Here is a 12,465-nt window from a genome sequence, read left to right as displayed (position 1 = left end):
AGACACAACCCCATAAAAAAAAAAAAAAAAAAAAAAAAGAAACAAAACAAAACAAAACAAAACAAAAGATGAATATATTTATTTCCTAAGAACTACCTTTACATTTATAAAATGGGAAAAACCACCCTGTACCTGCTAGTGGAGCCGAAAACCACAGATCCACATATGTAAACAGAGAGTTCTTTATAATCTCTTTTTTTAATATTAAAAGAACACTTTATAGAAAGTTGGAGAGGGCTCCACTGCTGCTGAGAACTAGTGATTTCAGGGAATAAGAGAAATGAGGATTTGCTACTGATAATTCAACCTCCAGTCCCCAGTCTTGAGTGGTAGGCTGCCACTCTATCTTTCTGTCTCTCTCTCTCTCTGTCTCTGTTTGCCTCTCTCTGTCTTCTCATTTTTTTGTAATTTTTCTTTAAAAAAAATTTTTTTAAGGTAAAGTATTATCTCGGCTTTCAGATCCTCCTTTGTCTTGCTAATAATTCCTTTTCCCCTCTAGGAGAGGCAAAGGGTAGGCCTTAAGAAGAATACTCCTCCGGGATTTCGCTGCCCGCCGTGTCTCAGATTCATTCTTAAGGCACTGAGAAAAACCTGGCAAAAATTTATTTTTCTGTACAATAAAGATTAGTTTACTACAACATACCCATTATTAATTATAATAGAACATAGTATAGATAACATATGTAAATGCTGTGGTGTCTCAGATTCATTCTTAAGGAACTGAGAACTTAATCTTCCAAAATGTCAAAAAGACCATCTTATGCCCCACCTCCCACCCCAGCTCCTGCAACACAAATGCCCAGCACACCAGGGTTTGTGGGATACAATCCGTACAGTCATCTTGCCTACAACAACTACAGGCTGGGAGGGAGCCCAGGCACCAACAGCCGGGTCATGGCGTCCTCTGGTATTACGGTTCCAAAACCCCCAAAGTCACCAGATAAGCCACTGATGCCCTACATGAGGTATGGCAGAAAGGTCTGGGATCAAGTAAAGGCTTCCAACCCTGACCTGAAACTGTGGGAGATTGGCAAGATTATTGGTGGCATGTGGCGAGATCTCACTGATGAAGAGGAACAAGAATATTTAAATGAATACAAAGCAGAAAAAATAGAGTACAATGAATCTATGAAAGCCTATCACAATATTCCCCTGCCTACCTTGCTTACATAAATGCAAAAAGTCGTGCAGAAGCTGCTTTAGAGGAAGAAAGTCAACAGAGACAGTCTCGCATGGAGAAAGGAGAACCTTACATGAGCATCCAGCCTGCCGAAGACCCAGATGATTATGACAATGGCTTTTCCATGAAGCACACAGCCACCGCCCACTTCCAGAGGAACCACCGCCTCATCAGTGAGATCCTTAGTGAGAGCATGGTGCCAGACGTCCAGTCAGTCGTCACAACAGCTAGAATGCAGGTCCTCAAACAGCAGGTCCAGGCCTTAATGGTTCATCAGCAAAAACTAGAAGCTGAACTTCTTGAAACAGAAGAACGACACCAGAAAAAGAAGAGGAAATTCCTGGAAAGCACAGATTCATTTAACAATGAACTTAAAAGGCTGTGCAGTCTGAAGGTAGAAGTGGACATGGAGAAAATCGCAGCTGAGATTGCACAGGCAGAGGAACAGGCCTGCAAAAGGCAGGAGGAGAGGGAGAAGGAGGTGGCAGAGCAAGTGGAGTGGAGTCAGAGCAGCCTCAGTCCTGAGGAAGAGCAGGAGGCAAACAAAGCTGAGGAGACACACCTTGAAGAGACAACAGAAAGCCAACAGAATGGAGAAGAAGGCATGTCTACTCCTGAGGACAAGGAGAGTGGGCAGGAGGGGGTCGACAGCCTGGCAGAGGAGGGAACCAGTGATAGCAACACTGGCTCAGCAACAGGGCCAAAGTGCCATAGTCCCACAGGGGAGGAGCCGCTGACGGATCTCATACCAGAAGACGAGAAAAAAGAATAAATGTTGCCTTGTTTTATGTGTTCTAAATACTTTTTTTAAATGATAAAAAAGTGTGTTTTGGTTTTAATGGTGTTATGTGGTTTGTGTATTAGTTGTTTGGTTTTTGTGGGGTTTTTCTGTTTGTTTGTTTTTTACCTATATCACACCACCAAAGGCTTTTCGACCATTTAGCATCATGAGCCTAACAGCACGGTCACCTACCTTTCTTAAGCATTGTGAAGTGGCTCTTTTCTTTGGATCTTGTTCCTAGCCCTCAACTACTGAAAGCCTCAGAATTTAGATAGAGAAAATACTTGGATGCTGCAGAATCTACTCTTACAGATGCCTTCCTACATCTTACTCGGGTGCTTACCAAATCTTAAACCTCCCAGTCCCCTTCAGCAGCTTCCTCAAAGTCCCTCTTGTTTACTTCTGCAAAGAGTAGCTTCTTGAAAATGTAATCATATATGAGTATGTTTTGTTTCCTTACCCTTTTTTAATCTTTAATCAACATCAGCTACCAAGGAGTTGAGTGTAGCCTGTAACTGACTACACTTGGATCTCATTGATCCAGAATAGTCTCTGTAGTTAGTTACTAGCTTATGAAATCGTCATTAAAGTGAACACAGCACACATATACATTATCTGTACTGCTTTGTGTTATAACTAATATTGAGTATGTTCTGATAAACTCATTCTTGTACAGAAAAATTAATCTTTTTTTACCAAGTTTTCCAAAGAATAGATCACAAAGCTTAAAGAATTGAATATTCGTGTAATGGACTAGATAATTTCAAAATGGTTAGCCCATTCCAGAAGAAAAACAGCTGGGAATTAATAAGTTCCTCTACTTGGAATTGTTTTACAGTAAACAAAACATTTAAAACCTCAAGGCTCAGGGTCTCATAGATCAGAGCCTACCTTTTTGATAAACTCTTAGTAAAGTCTTGGAAACTAGAAGCAAGGTAGTTTGTGACACGTATGCTTCCCAAAATCTAGAATAGATTTTTACCGAATAGTGGTACATGATGGTATATGTTTCTAAAAGGTCCAAATGTAATAAAAAATAAATAAATAAAAAGAAGAATATTCCTCCCTTGCTGCTGAGAACTAGTGATTTTGTGTGGCATGTTTGTGCACCACTTGGTTTTTATTTTTTCCTTTTTAAAGGAAAATTTTTGTTGTCTTATTCTTTTTTCTCCTTTTTCTCTCTCTTTCTTTTTTCCCCTGTTTTCTTATTCTTTTTCTTTTACCTTATCACTTTGCTGCTCAGTCTCCATTCACTGAGTGTCTAGACAGAAATAAGGGAACAATAGCCAAACATCCAAATACTATTAAGGTCAATATATTCCTCTATATGCACTGAGTATGCTGCATAAAGAGATTAAAAACAGAATGGCAAGGAGATTGCAAATCACCTCCTTCTGTATGCCCCTGAATGTTCAGATTGAACTTCTAGAATTTAGAAAGAAGCATATAACCCATCAAATGACTGAAAATCACCACAAAGACACAAGAAATATGAGAAACCAAGATAATACCTTTTCCCCCAAGGGAAAAGAATAACTCATCTTCATCCACAGATGGTTCAATGGAAATCATGGAACTGTCTGATAAAGAGTTTAGAATATTCATAGTGGTAAAATTAACAGAGATGCAAAAGAAGAGAGACAATGAACTCCAGAAGAGGCAGGAGAATAGAGACAAAGAGTTGCAGGAGGTGAGGAAGTTCTTGCATGATCTGAAAGAGGAAATACACATCATGAAAAAGAATTAAACAAAACTATTAGAGATAAATCTGTAATACAGGAAATCAAAACTTCCCTTGAAAGTATTAAAAACAGGCTAGATCATACAGGAGATTGAATCTCAGATGTAGAAGACAGAATCACTGACTTAAAAAAATCCACCATAAAAACTGAGAAAATAGCCCCAAAAAAGAGAGATTAATATATGAGAAATACTAGATACCATCAAACGTCCAAACATCCAGATAATTGGTATCCCAGAAGGTGAAGAGACTATTCAGGGTTTTGATAATCTGTTCCACGAAATCCTGGAAGAAATTTTTTTCAAACTTGGAGAGGCATTCAAAGACCCAGACCAAAGAAATACAAAGGACTCCAAATAGAATTGACCCCAGAAGATCTTGTCCAAGACACATCACAGCCACATTGACCAAAACCACAGAAAAAGACAAGGTACTCAGACTGGCAAGAGAAAAATGACAAGTTACCCACAAAGGATATCCCATCAGGCTAACAGCTGACCTCTCATTGGAAACAATGCAAGCAAGGAAAGAATGGGACAATATATTCAAAGTGTTGAGTGAAAAACAATTTCTACCAAGAATACTATACCTAGCAAGATTATCCTTCATATGGGAAGAGAAGACAAGAACATTCTCAGATAAACAAAACCTGAAAGAATTTACCAACACCAGACCAGTTCTCCAAGAAGTTCTGAAGGGATTGTTATATGAGGAAATCTAAAGTCAGACACACAGAAATAGAGTTAAAAAACATCTAAGAAAAGGGCTGGTTTAATGGTAGGGACAAGTCCAAAGTTGACTGTTATCTTCCAGAATTTAAATGGAAAACTTGGACCACAACAGAAGTTAGATTAAGTGCTTGCGACTGAGCTGATGAAATAGAATTTTATGGCTTTTGACTAAAACTATGTTTTGTAGTCTAGAGATAAGGATTTTTGTCCTTCTCTTGAATTGTCTCCAGATCCAGGTAACTACTATTTGAACAGAATCCTAACCTGCATCTTGTCTTTAAGTCTTAAGCAAAGTTCCTTAATATTTTTTATTTTGACTTATTAAAGCTAAAATTGCCTTTCTTAAGATTAAGAAAACATTAAAAAAAGAAAGTTGGTGAGGATAGAACTATAATGAATGAACATTTGCATGAACATGAAAATATAACAAGGTAGAAATGAAGACACCCAAAATAAGGTAGAATAGATGACTTTTATGTTCACAGTCAATTATCTTTCTGCCTTAATTATCAAAGGCTTCAAAATCAGAACCACATCTACAGTATAAGTGGGAAATAGAACTCCCAGCTCATGGAGCTAAATATCTCCAAATTGACTTTAAGTTTCTTCTGATACTTTAGTGAAATTTTAATACAAAATGCCCTTACCAGGAGAAATTTAATGAATGAATTGAAAGGCATGAAGTCAGTTTGCTTGAATAAAAATTGTTTTATGTAATTATTTTTATTTTTATTCATTATTATTATTTTAAAATTTGCTGTAGACTACATGCACTAAGTAGGAGAGATATAGAGAGGGGAAGGAGAAAGCAAGCCTCCAGGTCCAGGATTCAAACCATGGTCAGCCATTGGGGAGTTCAATGCCTTAATCACCGTGTCCTCTGTCATTCCCATTTACAAAATTTCTAATTGTTTTGGAAAAAGTGTCATGAAGCCAAAATATGTAGTGCACATGGTGAGATCAGTTGTTTTAATAATATTAGATCATATCCAAATAATTTTTCAGTAAAAAAGGGAAGACATTAGAATATTAGGTATAAAGGGATAGGAAGTTTGTTAGGACGTTTTCTTTAAAAAACTTAAAGTGGGGTGAATTTGAACACCTTTCTCTCTGCATTATTTATTATCAGTGTGCATTAATTTATAATTGCCACCAAGTTAAAAGGTTAATTAAGGTAATAAATGAAAAAAATTAGAAAGCAAAAAGAATATTTTACAGACAGAAGAATGGAAAGTTAGTATCTTTGACTTCTTTGACAGTCAATGTATTTATGCTTTGAGAACTCACATAATATGCTGTAAAAATGTACAGTGATTAAACATAAATAAAAATATAAAGTTAAAAAAATAAACTGCATGCACTTATCTTTTCCTTCACAGTCGAAGTTTTGACATCTTTCTCTTTTTCTCTTGGACTCACATTTTCTTTCCTTTTGTCCCACTCTTACAACCTAAGACCTGAATACATCTTGATGAAGTTTCAATCAAAACTCCAAACTTACTCAGTTCATTATTAAACTGTCCTGAGTCCCATTTCTGCAGTATATCCTAAATTCGCTAATAGTGTGTCATAGTAGAATGGTATTGTGTAAGAATTAAATAAAACATACTGTATAAGTTTCTAACCAGTCCATTGAACATAAAGATATTGACATATATCTTTTGTAATTACTCAGTGCTACATAAATGAAAGACTAAATGTCAATTTAAAAAATTTAAAAAAATATTTAAAAGATTTTTGTGATAGAGTTCATATGCTGGCAGGAGATAAATAGAGAAAAACACAGAGAGGAAAAGTGAGAAATCACCCCGCATAGGAGATAGTCATGCTGCAATCCCTTATCCTTTATGTCTTCTTGGGATTTAGGGCACACAGGTCCACTTGTTTAGCATGATTTTCAAGTTGCTGGGTTCTGGATTCAAACCACAGTCGATCATGTGTGAGTCTAGTCCCTCAAACAACATACCAACTGCTACCCCCTAAATGACAAATCTTAGTGCATGCTATGAGCATAAAACTTCCAAACGCTTTGTCAAAAACATTATGAAATCAAGGATTGCAGTAACTACACCTGGTTTTGTAGCATGTGAACACGGTTCTCTCTCTTGTTGAAGAGGTAATACGATCAGTTTCTGGAGATATAAATAGTTGTGTCTCCACCAGGAGTCTACGCTTTGGAAATCAAAGTGTTAGTAAGCTCAAATTCCTCAGTTAGATTTGGAAACATTTTATTTTATTTTATGATTTGTTATTTACATTCCATCATTGTACATTTCTATAGTACACAATTTTTCAAGAAATATGCAAGCAGTATGTGAGAATAATTATTTTTATTCATTTTTGCTGTAGGGCACATGCACTGACAGAGATGAAGAAAAAAAGAGAGAGAAGGTGAATGAGAAATCACCTCCCATGGGCATGGCCATACTGCATTTCCTTCTTTTGCAGTCTCCTCTCAGGATTTTGAACACATATGCACACTTCCCAGCTTGATGTTCAAATCACCAGGTCCAGGAATTGAACTGTGCATTCAGCTTAATAGTATCCAACACCTTAATCTCCATACTGGATGCTGACTTGTGACAAATTTTAATTCAATGATTGGTAAAAGGTGCTAATGACCTTTGGAGGCAGGAGAGTTCACAGAGAACGTGTAATAAAGACTGAATTCTTGACACTTTTTTCCTGGCCTCTTGAGAGCAGCAAATCAGAAAGAAAATGTTATTTTCTTTCCAGACCAGTGTCCACGAGGGAAATCAGCTACTAAGATGTTGTAGTTATAAGGAGGAAATGTACCTAATGAGTAGATCTAGGAAGCTGTAAATATTTCATCTGTCATTGTCTCTCAAGGAGTACAGCCTTGGGCTGGGCAAGACATGGTTGATTTTTCTGGAATCTCCAGACAGGTTAGGGTTCCATGCTTAATTCTTTCATTGTATCTGGTTTAGAGACAGAGCTGCAGTCGCCATGACCAACCACTCAGGGAGAAATTCACCCTTCCACAAGAAGACTGCCCTCTCTGAGATCCCATGCAGGTGAGCCTGAGAGCCAGGTAGGTACCACAGGAATGGGTCAGAGAGAATAGATGCTAAGGACATCTACTTGAGGTCAGCTGAGAGTCAAACCAGCCTAGCAAGAGCTGAGAGATTGATGTGTTTTTTGACCAAATTATTTATTTATTCAATAAATCATTAATTTATTCAATATATTAACAAGTCATGTGTCTGTCAAACTTAGCAATGCAAGCATCATCATGGACAATTTAGTGATGGAAATAGACTTCCAGTTGGATGAGGATGAAGAAGGAATGGGAGAAATAAAATAATTTCGGTCAAATTAGAACACATGCACAGAAATTTTCAGTTAAAGAAATAGGAAAAGTGGAATCAGAGCTGTGATGAGATACGCAGTGATTTTCGGATCTGTTTTTTTTTTGAGAGGTATTTGCTGTAAGGTGTGTGTGCTCGCCAGAAAGACAGAGAGACACAGAGAGACAGAAAATGAAAAATCACACCCCAGGGGGGATGGCCATGCTGCAATCCCTTCTCCTCCCTTCTTCTCTTGGGATCTCAGGCACTCATTCTCATGCGCCCAGAATGAGTTTAAATCACCAGGTCCGGGACTCGAACTGTGGTCGACTACGTGGGAGTCCAGCGACATAGCCATTACACTAACTGCTGGTCCCTGTTAAGGAATTTTTGAAGTGAGTGTATTTGTGCATATTTCTGTATTTTTTGAAGGATCCAGATTAATAGATTGCTTGCAATTTATACCTTGCAACTGTAGTTCATGAAACGTACATTTCACAGTTTCTTCTTTCACATTAGGCATTCATATAATGAAAATTTCATTGAAGATCAAAATGAGAATATTAGAGTTTTTACTTACAACCATTTTCTTGCTGTTATAATTGAATAAGTTTGTGAGTCTATTTTTTTTTATTTGACTGGAAATCATGCAAGCTTTTTGTTTTCAAGTTCTGGAGTTGGAATATATTTGATTCTTTTGAGTTTTTTCTTTTAATAATTAATTGAAGTTTTAAAATAAAAATTTCAGAATAACATTGAATTATTTTATGTATTGATTGATATAGATAAATATTGGATGAATGTGAAAAATTAATAGTTTTCTGTTATCAAATCTAATAGGCCATCATATTGTGTACACAACTACCCACTTGATACTTTTTATTAACTTAGAATAATTCTACATCAGTAGTAAACATACATTCCATTTTTTCTTTGTTGCCATAGGGCACATTTGCTCACCTGTGAGAGAGAAACAAAGAGAGAGAGACAAAGAGAGGGAAAGTGAGAAATCATACCCCTCGGGGATGTGCACACTGAAATCCCTACAGCTCCATTTTCTTTTTGAGATTTTTGGCATGTACTCTTGTTCAGTGTGATTTCCAAGCAACTGATTTCAGGACTTGAACCAGTCAGTCATGTTGGAGTCCAACACCTTTACCATTATGACACCTGCTGGCCTCTCAAACTATGATCTTAAAATACAATTATCTGAATACTAATCAACAAAGAAAAATAAGGACATCAGTCCACTGAATACTTTTGAAATAGGATACTGAGTAATTGCGCTTAACTACGGTATCTGAGGTAGTCAAAGTCACAGAAGCAGACAACAGTGTTGTGATTGACAGGGGGTTGGGGATTAGGGGAAATAGAGTTGTTTTCCTTTTTATTTTTTAAGAATTATTTATTTTATTTTATTAATTATTATTATTATTCAACTTGACCAGATAGAAACAGAGAAAGAGAGAGAGAGAGAGAGAGAGTGAGAAAACAAACCACCAGTTCTGGGACTTGAACCAAATAGGCCATGTGGGAGTCTAACCCCTTACCCACTATGCCACCTACTAGCCTCAGAGTTGTTTTAAGTGGATATAAAGATACAGTTATTGGGTCAGTTGATGGTGTAATGGTTAATGTGGCTTGGTTGCACATGTTCGACTGCCAGTTAAAGTTCCAGACTGGGCAGCTTGAAAAAAATGCCAGGCATATGTACATGTACTGCCAGCACCCTGTGAGAATAGAGTATTGTGGAAAGGCCATTCCCTGTTGGGAGGGTTATTTCTCACTTTCCTTCTCTCTCTCTGTCTCTCTGTCTGGTAAGTGCATGTGCCCAATAGCAAAACAAAACAATACAAAAACAACAAACAAATAAAATCCTATTGCAACACCATATTTTACTCCACAAATGTGTATTATTATTTGTTGTCAATAAATACATAAGCAAAAAATGCTGCAGAATACATAATCTATGGGAATAAAGAGGTGAGATAAGAAGCCCAAACAGAGATGGCATTATGAAAGCCTAAAGCAGATTAGATCCATAAAAGTATGAGACATAACTTTTTGTGACTGCAAAATATTTATGACAGTTCAACTATGTGAGTCATACCAGTCCATGTAATATTAGCCATCTTATTTTATTCTTCAGGGAGTCACCATGGAACCAGGAAATGATTCACAGATTTCAGAATTTCTTCTTCTGGGATTTTCAGAAGAACCAGGATTGCAGCTGCTCATATTTGGGTTTTTCCTCTGCATGTACCTGATCACTACATGTAGAAACCTGCTCATCCTCCTGGCCACCATCTCAGGCTCCCACCTGCACACCCCCATGTACTTCTTCCTCTACAACCTGTCCTTTGCTGACATCTGTTTCACCTCCACCACCATTTCAAAGATGCTGGTGAACATCCAGACACAGAGCAAGGTTATCACCTATGCAGGCTGCATCACCCAGATGTACTTTTTCATACTCTTTGGAGGGGTATATGGCTTTCTTCTGACAGTGATGGTCTATGACTTGTATGTGGCCATCTGTCACCCCCTGCACTACACCATCATGAACTCCTGGCTCTGTGGACAACTGGTTCTGGCTTCGTGGACCATGAGTGCCCTGTGTGCCTTATTACATAGCCTAATGGTGTTGCGGCTGTCCTTTTGTACACATGTGGAAATCCCCCACTTTTTCTGTGAATTTAATCAGGTGGTCCACCTTGCCTGTTCTGACACCTTTCCTAATGACATGATGACCTATTTTGGATCTGTGCTGCTGGGTGGTGGTCCCCTCGCTGGGACCCTTTACTCTTACTCTAAGATCGTTTTCTCCATTTGTGCAATCTCATTAGCTCAGGGGAAGTATAAAGCATTTTCCACCTGTGCCTCTCACCTCTGAGTTGTCTCCTTATTTTACTGTGCAAGCCTGGGTGTGTACCTTAGTTCTGGTGCTACTCACAGCTCACTCTCAAGTGCAGCAGCCTCAGTGATGTACACTGTGGTCACCCCCATGCTGAACCCCTTCATCTACAGTCTGAAGAATGAGGATATTAAGAGGGCCCTGAAAAAATTATTTGGAGTAAAGGTATATAAACCCAATTTTTATAGAATAGAATATGCTCCCTGACTGCAAGCCTCAATGCCTCAGAGGTATTTTCTTTATTCTTAATGAAATTTTGGGAGTAGAATTTGGTCCTTCTATGAGTGCTGGGAATTTCCATTCCTCTGATTTAAGTCTCTCTGTATGGTTTTAGTTAGCCTTTATATTAATATTTCTGTTCTCCATTATATCCAACAGCTTTCCCTTTGTCATTTTCCCACTTTCCCTAAGTCATTTTCAATCTCTCATCAAAGTGGTTTGTAAATTCTTATTTACCTTCTTGGACAATATAGGCTTCATAGGAGCTATTTATTCTCAAGTGGTATAGATAATAGCAAGTATTTTTTTGTTTATTAGGGCATTAACTGCTCTTGTTGATTATGCGGACTTTTGGCATCTAGTGTGTTTTATAACTGATCAAAGTATTTCATTTTATTTTATATTTTAAAGCAACAATTAATTTTTTAACAGAACTTTATAATTTTTTGTATATTAATGGTTCCTTCTCTTTTTTCCTTCCACCCACTTTCAACCACTCACTTCCCTCTCTTACAATCCGGTATCTACACTTTTCCTTTCTACTATCATATCTTTGGATTTTCTACTTCTGTAATAGAGTATAGACTTTCAGTTTATGTTGGTGGGGATATGCAGTGTATCTCTTTCAAAGTCTGTCTCACTTTGGTTAATATTAAGTCTATTATATTCATCCAATTTGAATCAAACAGTAGGAGTGTCATTGTTTCTTATAGAGGAGTAATGTTCCATAGTAACTATGTGCCACCATTTTCCAACCCAGTCATCAGTTTTTGGACACCGAGGTTGATTTTATGTATTAACAATTGTAAATAGTGCAACAACAAACATGAATGTGTAAGTGTCTTTCCAACTGAGTGTTTTCCTATCCTTTCAGTAAACAATCGAGAAACGGAATTACTGGATCATGTTGTTTTTATGTGTGTGTGTGTGTGTGTGTGTGTGTGTGTGTGTGTGTTTAGGAACCTATACATCGTTTCACACTGAGTTTGTACAAATATACATTCCCAACAACAAGGTAAGAGTGTTCTCTTTTCACCACAGCCTTGCCAGCACATGTTGTTCTGTATTTTTTTTTCATCCTAGCAATTCTAACTGGGGTTAAATGGCATCTCATTGTGGTTTTAATTTGCATTTCCCTTATGATAATAGATTTTGAGCATTTTTCATATGCCTTTTGGCCATTTGTGAGTCTTCTTTAGAGAGATGTATATTTATTTTATTTACCCATTTTTTTAAGAATTATTTATGCCTTTTTATTTATTGTTATTCATCTAGTTACAAGAGAGGGACAGAGAAGAGAGAGAGGGTGAGTGAGAAAGCAAGTTGCTAGGTCTGGGTCTTGAACCACTGTAGGCCATGTGAGAGTCCAGTGCCTTTACCACCATGTGACCTGTTGGCCCCAATTTACCCATGTTTAATTGGATTATTCATTTTTTAGTGGGTGATCCACTTGAGTTTCCTATATTATTTATCAATCCCCTGCCTGAGAAATATTTCTCCCATTCTGAGAGTTGTCTTTTCACTATAATTGTTGTTTTCTTTGCTGTGAAGCTTTTTAGCTTGATATAATCCCACTTGTCTATTTTTTGGA

The 12,465-nt window shown here is 37.4% G+C and overlaps 1 pseudogene; it reads left to right on the top strand.

Moving 5' to 3' along the window:
• Positions 1-533: 533 nt before the first annotated feature.
• LOC102480715 (SWI/SNF-related matrix-associated actin-dependent regulator of chromatin subfamily E member 1 pseudogene) lies at positions 534-2,021 on the top strand (annotated as a pseudogene).
• The last annotated feature ends 10,444 nt before the right edge of the window (positions 2,022-12,465 follow it).

The sequence above is a fragment of the Tupaia chinensis genome, unplaced genomic scaffold, assembly GCF_000334495.1.
Source record: "Tupaia chinensis unplaced genomic scaffold, TupChi_1.0 Scaffold145009_1, whole genome shotgun sequence".
In the NCBI taxonomy this organism is placed as follows: Eukaryota; Metazoa; Chordata; class Mammalia; order Scandentia; family Tupaiidae; genus Tupaia; species Tupaia belangeri.
Note: the sequence above shows the minus strand (reverse complement) of the source record. Positions and strands in the feature narration are given on the sequence as shown.